Genomic DNA, 22,684 nt, shown 5'->3' on the forward strand with positions numbered 1-22,684 from the left:
TGTGATAGGAAGTGCCATGTTATATAGCCCAGTCTTTTACTCTTGAACCATCAGGACTGAGAGTTTTCCAAAGACCTAGGCATAATAACCAGCAGGATGGGATGTATTATAGCCAATGCATGGGGTACTTTCCATGCGACAGGAATGCTCCAAACACTTACCTTAATTACCTTATTTAATTCTCACAGTAACCTTGTCAATACGTGTCAGGATTCATTATTTCTAGCTGAGGAAGCAAAAGCACAGAAGTTCTTCAATTACACAGCTAATAAGTGGTGGAGCTTGGAATTCAACGTACGCAACCTTGGTGCAAAGCTGGGGCTTTCACTAATGTTCTTTTTCACTAATGTTCTATTGCCCAAGGCTGAAAGAATCTTAAATTGGAGATGGAGGGCTCTGAGGATTGGTCATCTTGCCTGATTTAGTCAGCTAATTGGTCCTAAGTAATAAGAAAGATGAATGTGAAAGAAAAATATAGTGACCTAAGAATCCCAAATGAAGAAGAGCAGAAGAAAGAGCAGGATGATATCTTTAGAGGACAGCAGTTTAGATAGCCATAAAGTTCATATTTTTAGTTCAATAGGTTGGAGGTTAATTATGGAATGGGGTACCCTCTCCCCACAAATTCCCATATTATGTTAGGTCCTGATGTAGGAATTAGAAAACTGATGGTGAACAAAACAGACAAGATCTTTGCCTTTGCACATGGCAAAGACAATGAACACATAGGAAGCAGTCTTATATACTGCAGTTGTAGTCACATTTGAGTGTGCATCAGAATCACCTGCAAAACCTGATTGGTAGGTCCAGAAGGGGCCCAAGAATGTGCATTTCTGTCAGATTTCCAGGTGGTGCTTGGATCAGTGGTTTGAGAACCCCTGGCTGAATGGGTAGGGCTGGTCTACTGTAAATGCTATGTAAAAAGGGTTTTTCCCCCCTAATAAAGTAAAAGGAAACAAATAAGATAATTCAAATGATAAGCGCTAGAAATAGGAAATAAATTACTGGATAACATAGTTATTTGGGGCCTTTTTAAAAAAGATTTATTTATTTCTTTGGAAGGCAGAGTTACAGAGAGGCAGAGAGAGAGGCCTTCTACCCACTGGTTCACTCAACGTAGCTGGGCTGATCCAAAGCCAGGAGCCAGGAGATTCTTTTGAGCCTCCCATAAGGGTGCAGGGGCCCAAGCACTTGAGCCATCTCCTACTGGTTTATCAGGTCACAGCAGAGAGGCAGATCAGAATTGGAGCAGCTGGGTCTCGAACCAGTGCCCATATGGGATGCTGGCGCTGCAGGCGGCAGCTTTACCAGCTATGCTACAGTGCTGACTTCGGGCCGAATTCTAAGGAAAGACTATCCAAAGAGATGATGTTTGGGATGAAACAGGAGGGTAAGATTGAGACTGCTGGGAAGAATCATCAAGGCACAGGGAACAAGTGCGAAGACTGAAGGAGGAAAGATTCCTGTCTTGAACAGAAAGGAAGCTTGGGTGATGGAGGTGCGTATGTGTGGTTTGAAATGAGGTTGGGGAGGACACAGGAGCCAGTTCAAATAGAACCCCAAGAATAGGATTGGCATGAGTTTTTCTCTTATTTTAAAGAGGTTGTTGGGGCCAGCGCTGTGGTGTAGCAGGTGAAGCTGCCACCTCTAGTGCTTGGCATCCCATATGGGCACCAATTTGAGTCCCTGCTGTTCCACTTCCGTTCCAGCTCTCTGCTATGGCCTGGGAAAGTACTAGAAGATGGCCCAAGACCTTGGGCCCCTGCACCCATGTGGGAGACCTGGAAGAAGCTCTAGGCTCCTTGGCTTTGGATTGGCCCAGCTCTGGCCGTTGCAGCTATTTGGGGAGTGAACCAGCATATGGAAGACTTATCTTTCTCTCTCTGCTTCTGCCTCTCAAATAAATAAAAAATAAAAAAAGAGGTCGTTTGAGTTGCCAGATGCACATTGAATTGGAGCGGGGCAAGTGTAGAAGGAAATAGACCAGAAAAAGAGGCCGCTGTCACCATCCTGGGAGGCAGTGATGGCTCAGTTCGGGTGGGGTTGGTGGGAGGGAGAAACAGGATGGAGGTCAGCTAGAGGAGTGCAAGGACTTCTGTCTCCTGTGACTTATCACGGTGCTGGATGCTCAGAATGCAGGCTGTGGGAAGAGTCAATTCCACTTTATAGGCGCTGTTTTAGAGAGCAAAGAACACAAAGAATATTTTAGAATAGTCGTTATCAAAAGTCATCTAACGTCTGCGCCTCCCCCTTCAGTTTCTCTAAGGGTGAACCTTCAGCTATCGGGGAAGCTTGACCGCCCTGGACAGTTTGTTCACTGAGATCTCTGCTTTAGCCATATTAACATGGAGTATAATCTCTCTGTGTGTCATTGCTTAATTGTTGGCAAGTGGTGACTCCACTGGTAATTTAAATCAATAGACTGTGCATATAAACATACTATTGTTCTCAGATCTTGATGGAGCTTTGATTGGCACGTAAGTGATGGTGTATTTGAATTAATTACTATAGCTGAGAAAGAGCTGGGAAAACTAGGAGGAAAAAAGTATAGTTGCAATGCAGGAGTGAAAGGAATACATTCAATGTGAGAATAAACCTAGAATAAATGGTCCTGGACTTAGAGAATGAAGGAATAGATGCCAGGGATTCAGAAGTATCTGGGACCCTGTCCCACTGTGCCCCTGGAGATGTCATCAGCTGGCAGTGTAGCCCCGTGTGCTCCCCGAGGGGAGAACCTCACCTCATGCCCGCCCTGCCATCCTCTGCTGGAGAAACAGGCACAGCGTGATTCCCCCTCTGCTGTGTCTCAGGATCCTCGCCCAGTCAGTTCCACCTCAGGCGATCTCTTTCGCACATGTTTGCACACATCCTCTTTAAACCTTGTGTTTCTTTTCCTTTGCTCTTTTAAATCTTGCCCAGTTACCTCAGGAAATTCTCTCCCTTTCTTTGTTCTATTCTGAAGCCAAAATAAGGAAAAAAATTTCTAGTTATGGTTAATATGCATGAGATTCAAGCTGTGATAAACATATTGACAAATGATCCAATTACCAAATCCTGTGGCTGCTTTATTTACTGATTCCTCAGCAGCCTTTGACAGCTGAGCGCGCTCTCTGCTTGAAGCGTTTCCCTCTCCTTCCTGATCATTCCTGCTTCCTGCCCACCCTCCCTGTTTATGTGTCTCAGATGGAGTTATTTCTAAAAATGCTTCCTCGGCCTTTTTCTTTCTTTCTCTCCACTTCTTCCGTAGGTGATGCCAACCAGGGCTGCAGTTGTAATTCTCTGTGCTGTTGCCCACACCTACACTTCTCCCCCTTCTCTGACACTTCTTAATTTTGGGCTTGAGTTGACAGCTACCTGCTGGGTCACACCACATGACTCAACAAACCCACACACTTTTCCTGCTTTTGTGCCTCCAACTGATGGCAACATCACTCAGCCAGCTCCACGGACAAAACACCCCCGTCATGGTCAGGCTTCAGCCTTTACTTTGCCCTCAGCCTGAAATCTCCCCTGGAGTTCTGCTGGTTTTGTCGCTCAAGGGGCTCTTGTCTGCTTTCTCCTGTCTGTCCCCTGTGCTGCTGTTTGGGTTCAGGATCTATTACCATCCCTCACTGTAACTCTTTCTACTTCTACCTCCTGTCTCTGTAATAATCACTCTTTTACACTTGTACCACCAAGCAAAACATGTTTGTGCATTTGTTGATTCATGTGTACTAAACACATAGAGAGTGTTCACAAGATGTAGGCCTAATAATATTCCCAGAAGAATTCAGGATAGCTTGCAGAAAATGCCTAAGATAACATACAAAATAGGTGGATGAGAAGACTAGGGACACTCTTCCACCCCCTGCATACACACACACACCCACACACACTCTTTTCAACCTCCTGCGCACACACACACATGCACATACACACCACACCCTCCTCTCCCAAATAGGGCTAGGAAAGATGAGTTGGAGACAGGAATGACTAAAGCTGCCTATCTAACATATACACTTAAGAATAGGGGATTACAGTGTTGGCTCAGAGGGAAAGATCCTCTCTGTGATTCCACATGGTCCATAAGATAAAAAGAACACGTTGTGCAGCAGAAACACAGCTATTCTTGGAATTGAGGTCAGAGAGAGCTTTTCCCCCCAAGGGCTCTGATAAAGGGAATTCTGTTTGCTTCATGAATAATAATCTCATCAGCATTCTTAGAATATTCATAGCAATCAGTTTCATGGGACTGCTGCTTCTCACTCTGCCTGAGCCAGCCAAAGAGTATCAATGTGGAATTTCAAAAAAGGTAGTTGTAGGGAATGTTAAAAAGTGTGCCCACCCACCAGATTGCTTAGTAAAGCAGCCTTGTTAAATGGTGCTTAAAAAAAAACTCTGGGAGCAGACATTTAGTTTAGCAGTTAAGATGCATCCCGCATTGGAGTGCCTGGATTCCATTCTCAGCTGCAGCTCCTTCCAGCTTCCTTCTAATGCAGACCTGTGAAGGAAGTAGGGAAAGTTCAGATGATTGGGTCCCTGTTACCTGTGTGGGAACCCTGGGTTGTGTTCTAGTTCCTGGCTTTGGCTGGGACATCGCAGGTATTTGGTGAGTGAACCAGCAGAAGGCAGCATGATATTCTCTCTCTCTCTGCCTCCCAAATAAAAAAATAAAAAAAAATTTATCTTCTATAGCTTTTTGTTCCCATCCTCCAACTTTACCATGTGGACATTCAGTACCCTCTGTAATCTGAGCCTGTGTTATCTTTCTAGGTTGTTCCTAGCCCCAGGCTCAACTTTCCCATGTGTGCCCCATATCTCAGCCATGCCCCTGTGCTTGCTGTTCCCTGGATGGCTCTGGCCTGTAGAATCTGCCTTCCTGTTGCTGTTGGGCAGCTTCACAGGCCCATCCCTCTATCTCTTTCTCAGGCTGTGTCCCTCACTTCAGTGTAGGTGGGTTCTCCCCCATAAGATCAGAGAGAATGGTTTATTCATCATTGCAGTAGACTTGTTGACCAACAACCACAAAAGCTATAAGTTCTTTAAGTAAAATTGAACATATCACTGTTAATACATCAACCCATATAAGGGTATCCAGAATTCCATGTTAGAAATTTTGCCTCATGAGCAGGCACTGTGGCATGGTGGGTTAAGCCGATTTGAGCTCTACTTCTGATTCAGCCCCCTACTAATGTGCCTGGGAAATTAGCGGAAGCCAGCCCAAGTTCTTGGGCCCCTGCACCCACGTGGAGAGACCCAGATGGAGCTTCTGGCTTCTGGTTTTGGCATGGCCCAGCCTTGCCTATTGCAGCTATTTGGGGAGTGAATCAGTTGATGGAAGGTTTCTCTGTCTTCCTCTATGTCTGTAGCTTTGCCTTTCAAATAAATAAATAATAATAAATTGCCTCATTTTAAACTTATTCAAAGACCAGTATTCTCAATCAGAATAGTGGTTTTGTTCACTCACTTGCTTTGTATTTTATAGGAAGTACTCTTTGCTGGTTCATTTTGATTTTCTGCTGTAACATTGGTTCATTAGTTTAGCCACAGTGAGGGACTTAGCCAACTCTTACTCATTAACCTCAGAGTCTGAGTACCATATGATGCACTGTTTCTGGGCCATTGGTTTCCCCCAAGTTCCAAAACATGTTTCTAAATCATTCCTGTAACACACTCCTGTTCCAGGTAATACAGAGAATACTGGACCAGCACTTATCATTTGGATTCTGATCTTGGTTCTTTGATTAATTATCCAGCCCCTCTGGGTTTCAGTTACCTTTTTATTAAACTAAGATGGTTCTGTGTGATGCTGAAAATAAATTGTAATAGGCTGACTTTTTCCTGTGAGCTAGGTACTGTGGCATTCTGAAGTCAGAATTCTCACCATTCCCACTTGCAGAAGCCGAGACATCAGAGATTAAGGGACTTGCCTGGGGTTGTACAGCTGGTGAGAAAGCAACTCTTGGTCTTGCTTCTGGGAGAAACTCTTAACCACTATGCTTTCTAGTTCAGTGGTTCTGTGTGGTGCTATTTATAGGACAAGGCCTATATTTTGAAATTTTGAGGAAGAAAAATTAGTTTTACTGAAATCCAATTTTACATCATTCTTCCCAAGCTATTTTTAAACCCAGAAACTTGTGTTTAAATGAAAACCCTATCCTCTTTCCTGCTTTCCCTCAAATCTGTTTATATGTAAGGTTATTATTTGGTTATAGAAGTAGTCAGGGAGAAATTCTTGTCATTAACAATCATTGCTGTCCATAAGAAATGTCATCTGTCTTTTTGTTAAAAAAAAAAAAAAAGATTTATAATTTGAAAGACAGAGAGACTGATTGATTTTCCATTTGCTGGTTTATTCCTCAAATGCCCTCTGGAGCCATGCAAGGCTGAGCCACAGTGAAGCCAAGAGCCAGGAACTCCATCCAGAAACTTGAGCCATGATCTACTGCCTTCCCAGGTGCATTAGCAGGAAACTGAAGCAGAAGCTGGGTAGGTAGCTGGGACTTTTAACACAGCACTTCTATACAGGATGCTGGCATCCCAAGGGATAGTTTAACCTGCTGTGCCACAACACCCACCTTAAGGTACATCATATTCTTGCTAGTCTTGCCCAGAAGCAGATCAGAGGTCGCTTGTAAAAAGATAACTTTATCCGTCCTTTATTTCTTCCTGCAAACAGGCCCTTGACTTCCTCTAGATAGTTAGGAAAATGTTAGACCTGTTTTTTTTTTTTTAAACGCTAGATACGTACTAGCTATGATCACTATGTAAAACCTTTACTAGTATCTGACATATCATTCACTCAACAGATATTGTGCACACAGTTTGTGCTAGAGGCATGGCATACAGCAGTATGCAAAACATGGACCCTAACCAGAGCAGAGCATGGGTTCAGGTAGAAGTGCAGGGAATTGATCAAAGAGACATTTACAAACTATACTTGCTCCACAAATTTAAATTTTTCATGTTACTTGTATGTACATCTTTCAAAAAAATTGCACCAAAACTTATCTTTCACTCCTTTTTCTGACGACCTTTTGAAATCGTTCATGTTATTATCTTCATAGTATTGTACATATAAGGAATCAATCTTTTATCTAAACCTTTCCCCAAAGCAGTCCAAACCAAAATTCCCATCCCTTCTGGCCACAACCTATCCAGCATCACTCAGCCATACATGCTTCTATGGGATGATCAGTTTTATTTATCATCCACTAATACTCATGCTGAAACCGTAAGTATAAACTGGATTGTAGCAGCCTGACTGGAATATATTGTCACCCTTATTTGGATATTTACTGATATCTGAATTGACTTTCCAATCTTATACTCTTTAAATAGGATTAAGCTCTTGAGACAGAATATCAGAGAAGTATATACCTCTTTTGCCAGGATTTGGGAGAATTAGATATTCTCTTCCTTATAGGAGTTTTCTTTCTTTCTCCTTTTTTTTTTTTTAAGATTTATTTATTTGAAAGTCAGACTTAGAGAGAGAGAGGGAAAGACAGAAAGAGAAATCTATCCACTGGTTTACTCCTCAGCTGGCTACAACTGCCAGGGCTGGGCCAGGCCAAAGCCAGGAACCTAGAACGCCATTCTCAAAGACTTGGCTGCTTTCCCAGGCCATTAGCAGAGAGGTGCATCAGAAGTGGAGCAACTGGGACTTGAACTGGTGCTTATATGGGTACCAGCATCCCAGATGACAGCTTAACCTGCTGTAGCACAATGCCAGCCCAGGAGTTTATGTTCTTTCTTTTTTTTTTTTTTTTTAAGATTTATTTTATTTATTTGAAAGACAGTTACAGAGAGAGGTAGAGAGAGAGGGAGGTAGAGAGAGAGAGAGAGAGAGAGAGTCTTCTATCTGCTGGTTCATTCCCCAAATGGCCGCAACAGCCAGAGCCAAGCTTATCCGAAGCCAGGAGCCAGGAGCTTCTTCCGGGTCTCCCACATGGGTGCAGGGGCCCAAGGACTTGGGCCATCATCTGTTGCTCTGCCAGGTGCATTAGCAGGGAGCTGGATCAGAAGTGGAGCAGCCAGGTCTTGAACCAGCATCCATATGGGATACCGGCACCGCAGGCCAGGGCTTTAACCTACCGCACCACAGGGCTGGCCCTAGGAATTTGTTTTCTAAGATACCTTTTCTTTGCTTACCAGCTTAGTAAGAAAAACTGCTAGTACTACATCAAATCAACTGCAGGATTTTCTCAGATGAATGTCATAAAGCAATAACTCTCAGTCATCTTTCTCTGGATTGAAAACACTGTGCTGCCATGCTGCCATGAAGACTGTGTGTGTGTGTCTCTTTCTTTTCTGAAATAAATTTTGTAGTAACACATTGTTTTCTATTCAGAGAAAGAAACAAAGGACCATATGGTCCACATGGATTGCAAAAATGAAAAGTAATGAAAATTTTTTATTTCTGGGATTTTTTAGAACTTAAAGATTTGTTATAAACGGAGCTGTCCAGGAGTGTTACAAAGTTTGAGAGTTTTTATTCCGAAAGATTCAGGCTCTTGTTATGATTTGATTACATAGCCTCTTCTATACTGAATAAATCATTTATGATTTTTATGAGTTCTAGGTCATTCCCAAGGGAATATGTTGAATGACTCTTTATAAACCATCATTATCAATGTCTGTTGTCATACAGTTAACAGAAATGATTGAGTCATCTCTGTTATAATTTTGAGTCATTCCTTTATGGATATAATACCTTTTATAAGCCTTCTTAAAAATGGCCATCAGAGGAGAGAGGAGAATGACAAGAGGGAGGGAGGATGCTGGGGCAGGGGAGAAAGAGAAAAGAGGAGATTGAGTGAGTATGTTTGGGAGGGATGTCTTGCATGTCTTATGGCCAGAAAGGAAGAGATTGCTCCATAAGCCTGCATTACAGGAATGGTGAAATCTCAGAGCCTGCCTGGGGGTTCAGGCCTTGACTGTTGGCAGCTGGCCTTGAGTGTAGGGTGCATCACCACTTAGAATTTTCCTCTTGCCTCAACATAATGAGGTCAGTGCCTCAGTGTCTTAGAAATTGGAGCTGCTCTTGCCTAGACCATTTATTGGAAGTTTAAACAGTGCATATTGGGTGGCCCCTTGTGGATTTGGGGTATTAGAGATTTACTAAAGTATAGGTGGATGTTTCAGGGAGGGAGAGCTCTTTTTTTTTAAATCTTAAAATGATTACATTATCTAGGGATGGTTTTGCCAAGATTATTTATAAGCATGTTATACACAGTAAGTGAAAAGAATGTCATGATGTTGTCATATCCTTTTAAAACCCCAGTGGAGCCCGGGGTGGCCAATTTAGCTGACTCAACTTATTTATCATGAGTTCTGTTGGAACACTTGAAAGTATTAGTGTAAGGAGGTCTTTAAAATACTTCATGGATCTCATTGGTATTCTGTCCTGCTGTTACTGTCAATTTTAGAGCAGTAGTGTCACAAAAATATGAAACCATTACAATGTGAACAAAGGTAAAGGGAGGATTTTTTCAAAAAAGATTTATTTATTTGTTTGGAAGTCAGAGTTAGAGAGAGAGGGAGAGACAGAGAGAGATCTTCCATTCACTGTCACTCCCCAGATGGTCACAACTGCCAGAACTGAGCCAGACCAAAGCCAGGAGCCAAAAGCTTCTTTCAGGTCTCCCATATGGGTGGCGGGCCCAGGAACTTGGGCCATTTTCCACTACTTTTCCCCAACCATTAACAGAGGCTGGATATGAAGTGGAGATATGAACCAATGCCAGGGATGCTGGCATTGCAGGTGAAGCTTTACTTGTTACACCAAAATGCTGGCCCCAAAAGGAGACGTTAAGCATTACTAAATTCAGTGATCCACCCTTGTGGTGCTGGGAAAACAGCTCAACTTAGATTCAGGAAGAGAACTATCTGGCTTGAATAGCTAATTCCTTACACTCATGGTTTTGACTATTTTGTGGACAACATATACAAGCCCCAGAATGTGCCAGGTCTGGGGAAGACAGAAGCATACAAATGCTGAGACAGTTTATATCATTACTACATTTGACACATTCTTTTTTTTTTATTCCAATTAAAGGAAGAATTTGGCTGTGAACCATTAATGATTTCACAGCTCTTCCTCTAAGTGGTCTCAGGTGATCTGTGAAAATAATTTGCTATTCATTTGACCCACAAAATCATGCAAATCAGGAGATTCAAATCTTTTTTGTTCACTTTCAGCTATCAAGTATCTGAAAAATGTCCATTAAAGAAGCAATGTGTGTCTTTCTGTCATTACAGTGGTGGGGTTGTAATACTGCTCAGGCCAAACAGTGGGGCTAGACACAGGGTTGGCAGCCCAAAATGCATAAAGGATGTTTGTTGCACATGCTTAAAAATGCAGAGAGTAATGCTGAACTTAAAAGTTTTAGATATAGATTCTCAAGTTATTGAACCTAGCCAGGAGAACAAAACATCAAAGATGTGCACTATACTTAACAGAGCTCATGGTCAGATTAACCCATACGGGAGGTCTCCCTGCCACATTGAAATATCTTCACTGAAAAGTAGCAAACTGTTCCTAAACCAGAAGAGGAGATGGCACAAAAGAAAGAGACAGCCCAGAAGACACTGAAGAAACAAACACGAATGGCTTGGGAATAAATAAATGCAAGTAAAATAAATTAATTAATTAAATGCAAATTAAAAGGAAAAAGATTTCACAACCCATTAATTGGTTGTGAGCTGAAGTTTGAAAAAAAGTACACATCTAAGCAGACGATGTCATGGGTGTGCATGATTAAAGGCAAGGGCCATGAAGTAATGTTTTCCTATCAGTCGTGTTAATAAGTGTAGCCATAATAAAACATAAACCATTTGGTTAGTTAGAATATTTACTATAACAGATGTTCTTGGGTTCGTTTCTTTACAAGTAGTACATTTTGTCTGTTGGGATGAAGTAATTGCATGTTTCCAATCTGTGCAGATAAAGATCCTCACAATAGTTTTTGTTGATGTTAAATGGACTATTGAAACAGTGTTTTGTCTGTGTGTCTGGGCTGGTAATGAACATTGCTTTGTCATGATAGGGTGACCAAAACAGTTGTTGACATCCAAAGAATGCCTGAGATACTGGTTAGGTAGGAAGAAAATGAAGAACATTATAGTTTAACCCTGGCTTGTTCCACGTGATGCCAGATAGTAGGGTACTTGATCAAATTATAAAATCAAAAGCAAGGTTCTTTTTGTCTTTGGCATTCGTTTTTTCTTTGCATGTTGTAAACATTGTTCCAGAATTAGAGCATTTAATATTTTTGTCTTTAGAACACATCCTACAGTTAGTCTCTGTTGAAAAAGGCAAACATCAAATAAGCCGAACTTGTTTTAGTATTAGAAAATATTGAATTAACCTAACCCGTTCTGTGTTTTAAAGTTACCCCTTTAATTTAAGGATGTGTAATTTAAACCCATGTGTCTTTCAGTGTGGTGTGATATTTATAAACCAGCATTTTGTCTATCTGTCCTTTTTAACTTGTGGGGTTTGCATCTTGAAGAACACACCCTTAAATGTCTCCTCGCCTGTAATGCTCCATTGACAACATAAACAATTACAGTATAAACTATTACCTTTGGAAATGAAGTCATGCATCCTTCTTAATTGTTGAACTCTTGAAATTCTGTAGGGGATATGTTTCAGTCTGTACTCATTAACACACTTGCTAACACCAGCAAATGTGCCTACACATATAGAGAGGAAAAACATGAATCTGAGGGTTCCTTATTCTCTACTATTTATTCATGGAACGTGCAGGAGCAGGGATGCCAAAGTAGGAGTCATATGATAGATTTGGAATGAGACTTAGCAGCTAGGTCAAAATATTTTACAGTAGGAAGCTGAAACCCAAAGGGGCGGAGTTTCTACTTGCTAGCTTCCTCTTTTTGTCTCTTAGTAATATATGGCTGCCAGAATGATCTTTTCTGCAGCAAGTCTGACTTCTTAACCTTCAGCGGCAGCTTTCTATGCTTTAAAAATTAAATCTTGAGTCCTGAGGTTTACATGTACTGCCTTTTGAGGTGTACTTTCTCCTGTCTGGGTGGTTTCTCTTACCCCTTGTAGCTATCCTGAATGTAATGCTCAAATTCCTGGGTGGTTTTACTTCTGACCACCCTGACTGATCTCTTTTGACTGCTTTCACACATGATATTCCCTCTTTGAGAAGGTACCTCCCGGGCCGGCGCCGCGGCTCACTAGGCTAATCCTCCGCCTAGCGGCGCCGGCACACCGGGTTCTAGTCCCGGTCGGGGCGCCGGATTCTGTCCCGGTTGCCCCTCTTCCAGGCCAGCTCTCTGCTGTGGCCAGGGAGTGCAGTGGAGGATGGCTTGGGTCCTTGGGCCCTGCACCCCATGGGAGACCAGGAAAAGCACCTGGCTCCTGGCTCCTGCCATCGGATCAGCGCGGTGCGCCGGCTGCAGCGCGCTGGCCGCGGCGGCCATTGGAGAGTGAACCAACGGCAAAGGAAGACCTTTCTCTCTGTCTCTCTCTCTCACTGTCCACTCTGCCTGTCAAAAAAAAAAAAGAAAAAAAAAAAAAAAGAGAAGGTACCTCCCACCTCCCCCAAAATAACTCATCATGTTTAGAGGCTCTCAATTCTTTTTTAAGTTAGGAACCCAGTATGGACTACATTTTAAATCATGATCACATACTTCATGTGTGTGTATTTATATTTGTCTGTGTTGTATATAATATATATTTTATTTAAAATTTTAATTGTAATGAAATTTATTAAAATATTAATTATTTTTATAGATGTTGTACTCAACTTCTTGAAAAAGACTATTTATTTATTTATTTGAAAGGCAGAATGAAAGAGAGAGATCTTGCATCTGCTGGTTCATTCCCTAAATTGTTGCAATGGCTGGGGCTAGGCCAGGCTGAACCCAGGGCCAGGAACCCCACTCTGATAGGGGATGCTAGCATAGCAAGCAGCAGTTTAAGTCACTGAGCCACAGTGCCAGCCCTTACACCTGATTTTTTTTTCCTTTAGATTTATTTATTTATTTATTTGACAGGTAGAGTTACAGAGAGAGAGAGAGAAAGAGAGAGAGAAAGGTCTTCCTTCTGCTGGTTCACCCACCAAATGACCACTATGGCCGGCGCTGCGCCGATCCGAAGCCAGGAGCCAGGCACTTCCTCCTGGTCTCCCATGCAGGTGCTGGGGCCCAAGTACTTGGGCCATCCTCCACCACCCTCCTGGGCCACAGCAGAGAGCTGGACTGGAAGAGGAGCAACCAGGACTAGAACCCGGTGCTCATATGGGATGCTGGCGCCACAGGTGGAAGATTAACCAAGTGAGCCACAGCGCCGGGCCCTACACCTAATGTTGATGTTAGCTATTCATTAGTTTTTTTTTTCTTTCAAATAATGCTTTTTGCCACCTACCAACTAGATTTCATGCTCCTTTCTATGCTACCAACAGCGCCTGAGGGAAGGTTGGAAGTGTACAGGGATGCCAAGCACCCTAGTAAGCAGGATTGTCTTGAATAGTGAAGAGTTACCCTATTCAGCATGCCAATTGTGTCTCTACTAGAAACATTTCCAGCCTAATGAATGAGACCACAGATCAAAGCAGCCACTCTATAAAGATATCTGTCCTTCACCTCAGCACAGGAGCCTCTCTGGAGATCTGGTCTATGTTTATCCTCTCTTGCTGGGCCCTGTGTGTCACAGCTTGTACCTGTATTGACATTGTCTCTTCCACCACCCCAGAAAGCTCTTGAGAGTGGAAACTGTGGCTCTCTTGTCCAAGGATATAAGTGCAAATCTAATTGGTCCTCAACAAAGAGAGAATTAAGAGTCTGGGCCCAAAGTTCCGCTGCAAGTTGATAGCAGGAATCAAAATGACCAAAACAGAAATGGGAACAGGGCCCCAGCTTTTCTGACTGTCAAGCTGATCCTGACATTGTAGTTTTTGGTTTTGCGTAGGGCTTGGAGAGAGGGTGTGTAGGCATAGAATGAATTACTTTGTCTTATGAAGAGGTACTATTATATATACTTTTTTTAAAAATATACCTTTTAAGATTTTATTTATTTATTTGAGAGGTAGAGTTACAGACAGTGAGAGGGAGAGACAGAGAGAAAGGTCTTCCTTTGGTTGGTTCACTCCCCAAGTGGCCACAACCGCTGGAGCTGTGCTGATCCAAAGCCAGGAGCCAGGTGCTTCTTCCTGGTCGCCCATGCAGTTGCAGGGGTCCAAGGGCTTGGGCCATCTTCTATTGCTTTCCCAGCCCACAGCAGAGAGCTGGACTGGAAGAGGAGCAGCCGGGACTAGAACCGGTGTGCATATGGGATGCCGGCGCCAAAAGCAGAGGATTAACCTACTGTACCACAGTGCCAGCCCCATCATACATACTCTTGGTCATAAAAAGTTAACATGGGTATTAAGGTTTAAATTACATATAGTAAAATATGTACTTTGTAATGTGCAATCTAGGATTTTTGAAAAACTGTACAATCATGTAACTGCCATTGAAATCAAGAATATTTCCATCACTCTAGAAATTTCTCTAATGGTACTTGGTAGCCAACTCTTCTCTCATGTAAATTGGCTACTGCTGATCTCTATGGATTCACATTCTTCAGAATTCAGTATAAGTGGAGTCATATGTTATGTAGCCTTTTGCATCTGGCTTCTTTATTTTTTATTTATTTGAAAGAAAGAGAGAGAGAGAGAGAGAGATCTTCCATCTGCTGGTTCATCCCATGAAGTGCCTCACACTAGCCAATGCTTAGTCCAGGCTGAAGCCAGAAGCCCTAACTCCACTCAGGTCTCCCACATGGATGGATGCCAGGGATTCAAGTACTTGAACCACCATGCCTCCCAGGATTCGCAGGAAGCTACATTTGGAACCAGGCACTCTGATTTGGGATACAGATGTTCCAAGCATCTGCTTAATCTGCTGTGTCAAATGCCTGCCTGATAGCTGGCTTTCCTGACATGCTTTCTTTCTTTTTCTTTTTTTTCTTTTTTTTTTTTTTTGACAGGCAGAGTGGACAGTGAGAGAGAGACAGAGAGAAAGGTCTTCCTTTGCTATTGGTTCACCCTCCAGTGGCCTGCACACCGCGCTGATCTGAAGCCAGGAGCCAGGTGCCTCTCCTGGTCTCCCATGGGGTGCAGGGCCCAAGCACTTGGGCCATCCTCCACTGCACTCCCGGGCCACAGCAGAGAGCTGGCCTGGAAGAGGGGCAACCGGGACAGAATCCGGTGCCCCGACCGGGACTAGAACCCGGTGTGCCGGCGCCGCAAGGCGGAGAATTAGCCTAGTGAGCCGCGGCGCCAGCCTCCTGACATGCTTTCAGCATAGATCATTAAGAGTCTCATGTGTTGTTGCTTTTATAAGAGCAAAGGAATTCTGTTGCCAGATAATATATATTCCTTTGTATACATACATCAAAAGTTCTTTATCCATTCACTGTAGAAGGATATTTAACTAGTTTCCAGTTTTTGACAGTTATGTTACTTCTATCTAGGATTGCTGGATTATATGGTCATAAGTGTACATTTATTTTGTTAAGAAGCTACCAAACTGTTTTCTAAAGTGATTGTATATTTTGTAGCATCTCCAACAGCATATTAAAGTTCTAGATTTTCTATATCCTCATTAACACTTGTTACTCTGAACTATTATTTAAAAAATTACAGCCATTCTAACAGTTGTATGGTGTCTCGCTGTGGTTTAATTTGCATTTCCTAAATAACTAATGCCATTGGTTTATGTGTTTATTGGCCATTTGTTTATCTTCTTTTATGAAGTATCTGTTCAAATAGTCTACCCATTTAAAAGTTCAGCTAGGGAATGACTTTATGGCTCAGCAGGTTAAAGTTGCCGCCTGCGATGCTGGCATCTCATATGGACTCTTGTTCAAGTCCCAGCTGCTCCACTTCCAATTCAGCTCCCTGCTATTTCAGCTGAGAAAGCAGCAGATAAGTGTTTGGGCTCCTGTACCCTTGTGGAATACGAGGAAGAAGCTCCTGGCTTCTGGCTTCTGACCAGCCCAGCTCTAGCCACTGGGGCCATTTGGGGAGCAAACTGACAGATTCAAGATCTCTTCTTTCTGTCTCAGACTCCCCCCTTCTCTCTCTGCCTTTCAAATAAATAAATAAATCTTTAAAACATGCAATTAAAAACTTTAATTGAATGTTGCAATAATATTGGAAACACTTATGGCAAGTTAGGAATAGAGTTGTCTAATGGATTTTAAAACAAAATACTGTTAATATCAGTGATTAAATTGCCCACTATCTTAGTATGCATGCGAATATTAGATACTTTGTAAATATCTGCTAAATAGATGACAGGATATCTCCTTTGCTCTTATAAAGATAACCTAAACTAATGTGTTTTTTTTTTTTTTTTTTTTTTTTTTTTTTTTGACAGGCAGAGTGGACAGTGAGAGAGACAGAGAGACAGAGAGAAAGGTCTTCCTTTTGCCGTTGGTTCACCCTCCAATGGCCGCCGCGGCCTGCACGCTGCGGCCGGCGTACTGCACTGATCCGATGGCAGGAGCCAGGTACTTATCCTGGTCTCCCATGGGGTGCAGGGCCCAAGGACTTGGGCCATCCTCCACTGCACTCCCTGGCCACAGCAGAGAGCTGGCCTGGAAGAGGGGCAACCGGGATAGAATCCGGCGCCCCGACCGGGACTAGAACCCGGTGTGCCGGCGCCGCAAGGTGGAGGATTAGCCTAGTGAGCCACGGCGCCGGCCCAGATAACCTAAACTAACATTTTATTTTGGGAAGGCGAGACGTGGTGGCTTCCAGTAGCAAAGATATTCCCATTCCATGGTTATAGGCTGCCAAAATTATCATTGTGATATATTATACTTTAATATTTACACTTTCATTAAAAGATTTATTTCATTTAGCAAATGAACAATCTTAGATGAACATGATTTCATATTTACAAAAATGTCTACCATACACAGAAAAAAATCCATAGTGATACCCATGAAACATAGCAGTGTTTTTCTGTGGATGTTGCTATCATGGATGATTTTTTTTTACAACAATTAGCATACGTAACTTTTGTGATTATAAAAAGAAGGTGTGAAAAAAGAGATTACCAGCCCAAAGATAAGGAATAGTGTCAGAAAAGAAACTATATATATATATATATATTTAAGTTTATTTTTTTTCTTTGTGATGCAGAGAGAGAGAGAGAAATCTTCCATTCACCGGTTTACTCTCCAAATGTTGATAGCAGCCAAGGCTGGACCAGGCCAAAGCCAGGACCAGGATCTCCACCTATGTCTCCCAAATGAGTGGCAGGGACTCAAGTACTTTAAGCCATTATCTGCTACCTCCCAGGATGTCTATCAGCAGGAAACTGAATCAGAAGCAGAGATGAGCCTCAGGCCCAGCCTGTCTGATATGACATGTGGACATCAAAAGCTCCATGTTAACTCGCCGTACCACATCACCAGCCTCAGAAATTATATTCTTAACAAGTTTTTAAAAATTTATTTAAAGAAAGACATTATATTCATTTATTTGAAAGGTATAGACACACAGAAAGATTTTACATCTACTAATTCACTCCCCAAATGCTTCCAATAACCAAGCTGGATCAGCCCAAACCAGGAGCCTAGAACTCAATTCGGATCTCCACATGAGTGGTAGGGACTAAACTACTGCTCATGAGCCATCGTTGCTACCTCCAAGGTGTGTGTTAGCAGGAAGCTAAAAGCAGAAGTAAAGTCAGGCCCTCCAATAGGGGATGTGGGTGGCTCTAGTGTCATCTTCACTGCACGCCAAACACCTGCCCTTCTTTCTAAGATTTGATCAGAACTTGGTGTTGTGTCTGTGTATATTACTTATGGATGAGAGAAATCTTTTTAAATTTGTTCCACTGGAGGTATCTATCAAAGTTAGCTTTTGTTTTTGGTCGTAAGTATGGATACCTGTTAACTGGATATTGGTCTGAAATTTCTAGTTGATTACAAAAACTGGAAAAATCATTGAGAATATTAGCTCTTTTTTTTTTTTAAAGATTTATTTATTTGAAAGAGTTACAGAGTGGCAGAGGCAGAGAGAAAGATCTATCTTACATCATCTGCTGGCTCACCCCCAAATGGCCACCAATGGTCGGAGCTGGGCTGATCCGAAGTCAGAAGCTTGGTCCAGGTCTCCCACACAGGTGTAGGGGCCCAAGGATTTGGGCCTATTTTACTGCTTTCCCAGGCCATAGCAGAGAGCTTTATCAGAAGTGGAGCAGCCAGGTCTCGAACTGGCACCCGTATGAGATGCTGACACTACAGGTGAAGGCTTTACCCGCTATGTCATAGCACCAGCCCCAAGAATATTTGTTTTTGACCATTATCAACTTGTGTTTTTTGAGGATAAGGACATACTCACTTTTCCCCTAGAGAACACAGCTGAGGACCCTGTGTTCTCTACAACCTGTGTGTAATTTCGTGACTTTTTAAGTTGCCAGATAATATTTGAGATAGAATCAATAATATGGTAGTAGCAGTACAGCTTTATCTAAAACAAATAGGAGGGCTTATTCAAATTTAGATAACAGCAGGTCAGTCACAATATATTTAAAATTAAGTAATTCAGTGGCAGAAAGCCCAGACCCAATGAGGATGCAACGACATAGTATGTAGTGGGTACACGCTTGGCCATCAGCAAACAGGTTAGGCTTGCTTAGGGAGCATTTTACAGGGATTTTAAAAGGTGCTTTGTTGAAACATGATGTTCTTCTTTCCTCTGTAGACACTTCAGCATTAGTGAATTTTATGGGGGGAAAAAGAGATGAGGGTTTAACCACTGGGGAGATTTGGCAGTTTCAATTAAACAGTTGTGCCCTTTAAATTTTAATTTTGAAATCAGTGACTGCTGGTGTTTGGGTGTTCAGGTTTATTTTTCTAGTGAGGTCATAGGCTTTTGTATTGTTGGTCTCTGTGGTCAAAAGGTGGGAGTATTATGTTGTGTGAGTGTAAATGTAGTTATATTCTGTTTCAGGTGTATCTCGAGAGACTGAACTCTAAAATCTGTATAAAAACAAATATGTTTAGAAAGGATTTTACACCTCTGCCCTATTAAGTAAAAATTCTAGGTTCTATCCCCCTCCTTTCCACTAAACTGCTTGAAGTCCTCTTCATGCTTCATGTTTTTGAGAAGGGGTCTTGTCTGTCTTTGTTATTTCCTATAAAAATGTGATTTCTTTTTATTTAAGAGGGCATGATTTGTCAACAACTGGATCACAACCTTTTTTTTTGGGGGGGGGAGATGTGAAGTGTTTGATCTCAGAAAGCTCATCCTGCTTAGCATCTTTGACTCCTGGAGTTGTAGAGTTAAGTTTGTGTTTAGGAATGACTCCTAGTTCTGGTCTCCTGTAGAGTTTAGTGTTTTCTCCGAAGTCGTTTCTTTCTGGGAAGGCCACCAGAGGCAATGTGAGGCTTGGCCTCCTCTTAATCCTGTCTGGATCACTGGATTCAGATAGCCTCTGAAGCAGCAAAAACGCAGATAATAGTAAGAAATAGCTACAATTTGTTGGACTTAATTATTTGTGACTTGGCATTTTCTGTTCTTCACAACAGCCTACAAGGTTCAGTTGTCACTGCCTCTACTTTATAAACTAAGAAGCGAGGGCTCAGGAAAGATGAACAGCTTACCACACAGCTAGTGGTGGTGAATTTGTAAGTCAACTTTGGTCTAACTCCAAAGCCTGGATATTTCCACCTAGACAAGGTTAGCTCCAAAGAAGACCATCAGTTCTCTTGAAATTACTCATCAGAGATATTTGTGAGCTTGTGGTAATCTGACCTTGTATTATTATTATTTTTTAATTATTTATTTATTTATTTGAAAGGCAGAGTTACAGAGAAAAGAGAGAGAGAGAAATGTTAGACCTGCTGGTTCATTCCCCAAATGGCCCCAACGGCCATGGCTGGGCCTGGGTGGAGCCAGGTGGCTCATCTGGATCTCCCACATAGGTGCAGGGGTTCAAGTACTTGGGCCACCTTCTGCTGCTTTCCCAGGCATGTTAGCATGGAGCTGGACTGGAAGTGGAGCAGCTGGGACTCTCTGGTGTCCATGTGCAATGCCAGTGCTTTAGGCCACTGCGCCACAATGCCTGCCTGTTTGTTTTCTATGTTGTATTTATTTTGTGGTAGGACCCAGGATGGCAAATCACTCACTTCATTTAATTACTAATGTTACTGCTAAGACCACGTTGTTCATGTGAATTTGAAGGCACTGATCTGTGGGAGCATCTTCAAACTGAACATTCTCTAAATTGCAATTTTAAAAAAAATTATTTTCATAATTCATGTGTCTTATGAGCCTCATGTGTTTCAGTTATTGGCATAGAGCTTCCATTTGTAAATTGTTAGAATTTATCTCATCTCCCTCAGCATCCTTTCTAACCTCTTATTTCTAAAGTCTGTGTACGTTAGCTGTTCTTTTAGGTGTTGGTGAAGTCAGGTCTAGAATAGTCTTAAGACTGTCTGTAGGTTGTTTATCGCCATTAGCTCTCATTATTCTAAATGAGTACCCCACCTAGCCTACACTCTGTAACTACACGTTTCCAGAGCTTCTCTAGAGATAGCATCTCATAGCTTTCCCTCTCCCCCTACACTTTTCTTTTGATTGACTAAAAATGTTTTATGACTGAAGCCCAGAAAGCATGAGGGAAAACACCTGTAAGGAGAGAACGTGCTCTCTGGGTGTGTGAAATTGGGGGGAAACAATTGGAAATAAGTGTAATTCCTGAATCTGAAACTTTGAAATGAAACCTCACCATGTGTTTAACACATATTAGTTTGTAAATAGAGTCTCACTAATTGCATTTACAGCTCACAGCAGAAATACTTGTTATGTCTTGTTACTCTAAGGAAAAAATGAGAGAATTATATATGTGTGTGTTTAAGACTGGGAATGCAGAGAATAGTGTGGTGTCAATTGTCTCTAATTATGTGTCTTTTTTTCTGAAGGCAATTAATCAGTTCTTGCCAGATCTTTTTTGGATGAGGCAATTATTCAGCTTTTCTGTTGTTGTGATACCTGAATTCAGGTGTGCCAAGCTTGGAGGAAACTCCATGGAGTGTCTGATTTTGTAAGGCAATAAACGATTATTGTCATTCTTTCTCCTTTCATTGGAATGATTAAAAAGCGCTAAAATTGTCCCATGTTTTATGGAGTCACTGCTTATTCATTACCAGATTGTAATATGTCTTTCAATAGTTCTAAAAGTTTTCCTGTATCCTCAAGACCAATTTCATTTATTCAGGCCAAATGTGTTTCTAGTGAAGTGACCAGTAGTTTCATAATGACAACTAATTGTCTTTACTTTTTGTGTTATGATAAATTAATGAACTTTGTGTATTTTTTCATTTGTTTTTAAATATTTTATTTATTTATTTGAGAGGTAGACTTAGAGACACAAAGACCGAGAGACAGAAAGGTCTTCCATCTACTGAGTCACTCCCCAGATGGCTGCAACAGCTGGAGCTGGGATAATCAGAAGCCAGGAGCTTGGGCCATCTTCTACTGCTTTCCTAGGCCATTGCAGAGAGCTGGATCAGAAGAGGAGCAGCTGGGACACAAACCAGGGCCCATACGGGATGCTGGTGCTGCAGGCGTAAGCTTAGTCTACTATGCCACAGCGCCGGTCCCACTTTGTGTATTTTTATCGAGAAGGTTGTGTCCCTCCATGAAAAAGCTACAGAAAAAGGTGAACCATCAAAGTGCATAATGTCAGGCCAGGAGGTCCCCGAGTCAGGTAAACTCACTCGTTTTACAGATGATTAAACTGAAGCAGGCCTGGAGCCTGCTTCTTCTGACCTCCTATTTTGGTGCTGTTTCTCCAATATCTTGCTAGAGGCTTTATGAAAAACAAAGGGTTCTCCTTCTTCTCCTTCTCCGTGGATAGTGGTGGCTGATTAATGTTGGGGCCTTGGTTTTAAAAATACCAGTTCTGGGTCTGGCCAACAGACACATAAAGAAATGTTCAGGATCACTAGAGCCATCAGGGAGATGCAAATCAAAACCACAATAAGGTGGAACTCAAGGGGTTGCTTTCTATCTTGATGACTGCTGGAGAGAAGTGACGGGTTTGAAATGATAGTTGAGAAGGCTCATAATTCACAGTGAAGATCATGAACTCTGCAGTGCACATTTCAGATTGCATCACTTGTTGAATGGCCTTGGGAGGTTATTTTACCTCTGTAAGCCTTGCTTTCCCCATTTGTAAAGTGAGATTTTGTGTGTTGTCTTATGAGCATTAGTTGTATATTAAAGGCTGCCTCTTCTGCTGTTATTCCCAAATCAGTTTCCACACCTCCCTTGGGAAAGGTTTCTTAGAATGCAAATTCCATTCCTGAATTGTAATGAGAGGAAAGATGGGGAGAAGGGATTACCTGCCTTGGTACTGAAGGTGTCACAAAAGAAATAGTGTTGTTAGATGAGTTTGGTGTGCTTGATTTCTACCTCTTTATGCCAGTGTGTGTAAAGTAACAGTGAGAATGTCACACAATGAACCTTTATGGCAGTTTCTAGAGAGGAAAGACTCAAGGTCTCAACCACACAATGGAGCACCAACAGCAGATGAGAGGCAAAGGAAACTGAGGGAGGCATCTCAGCTGACCAGTGCATGCTAGGACTTTCCCTTAGGAGGCTGTCCCAACCTGTCTTTCACAGTGTTGATACCAAATGGAGTGTGGAAGAGAACGCCAGTTTCAAAA

At 42.1% G+C, this 22,684-nt stretch overlaps 1 protein-coding gene and 1 long non-coding RNA gene across 8 annotated transcripts in view; both read left to right on the forward strand.

The window, feature by feature from the left end:
* Window positions 1–22,684, forward strand: part of LGR4 (leucine rich repeat containing G protein-coupled receptor 4) — a 121,425-nt gene that overhangs the window by 41,174 nt on the left and 57,567 nt on the right. The gene's annotated exons all lie outside the window — the stretch shown is intronic.
* Window positions 6,478–18,285, forward strand: LOC138849305 (uncharacterized). Its single transcript, XR_011387974.1, has 2 exons — window positions 6,478–12,158; window positions 12,538–18,285. It is a non-coding gene; the product is annotated as an uncharacterized lncRNA (long non-coding RNA).

The sequence above is a fragment of the Oryctolagus cuniculus genome, chromosome 1 (genome assembly GCF_964237555.1).
Source record: "Oryctolagus cuniculus chromosome 1, mOryCun1.1, whole genome shotgun sequence".
NCBI classification, from domain to species: domain Eukaryota; kingdom Metazoa; phylum Chordata; class Mammalia; order Lagomorpha; family Leporidae; genus Oryctolagus; species Oryctolagus cuniculus.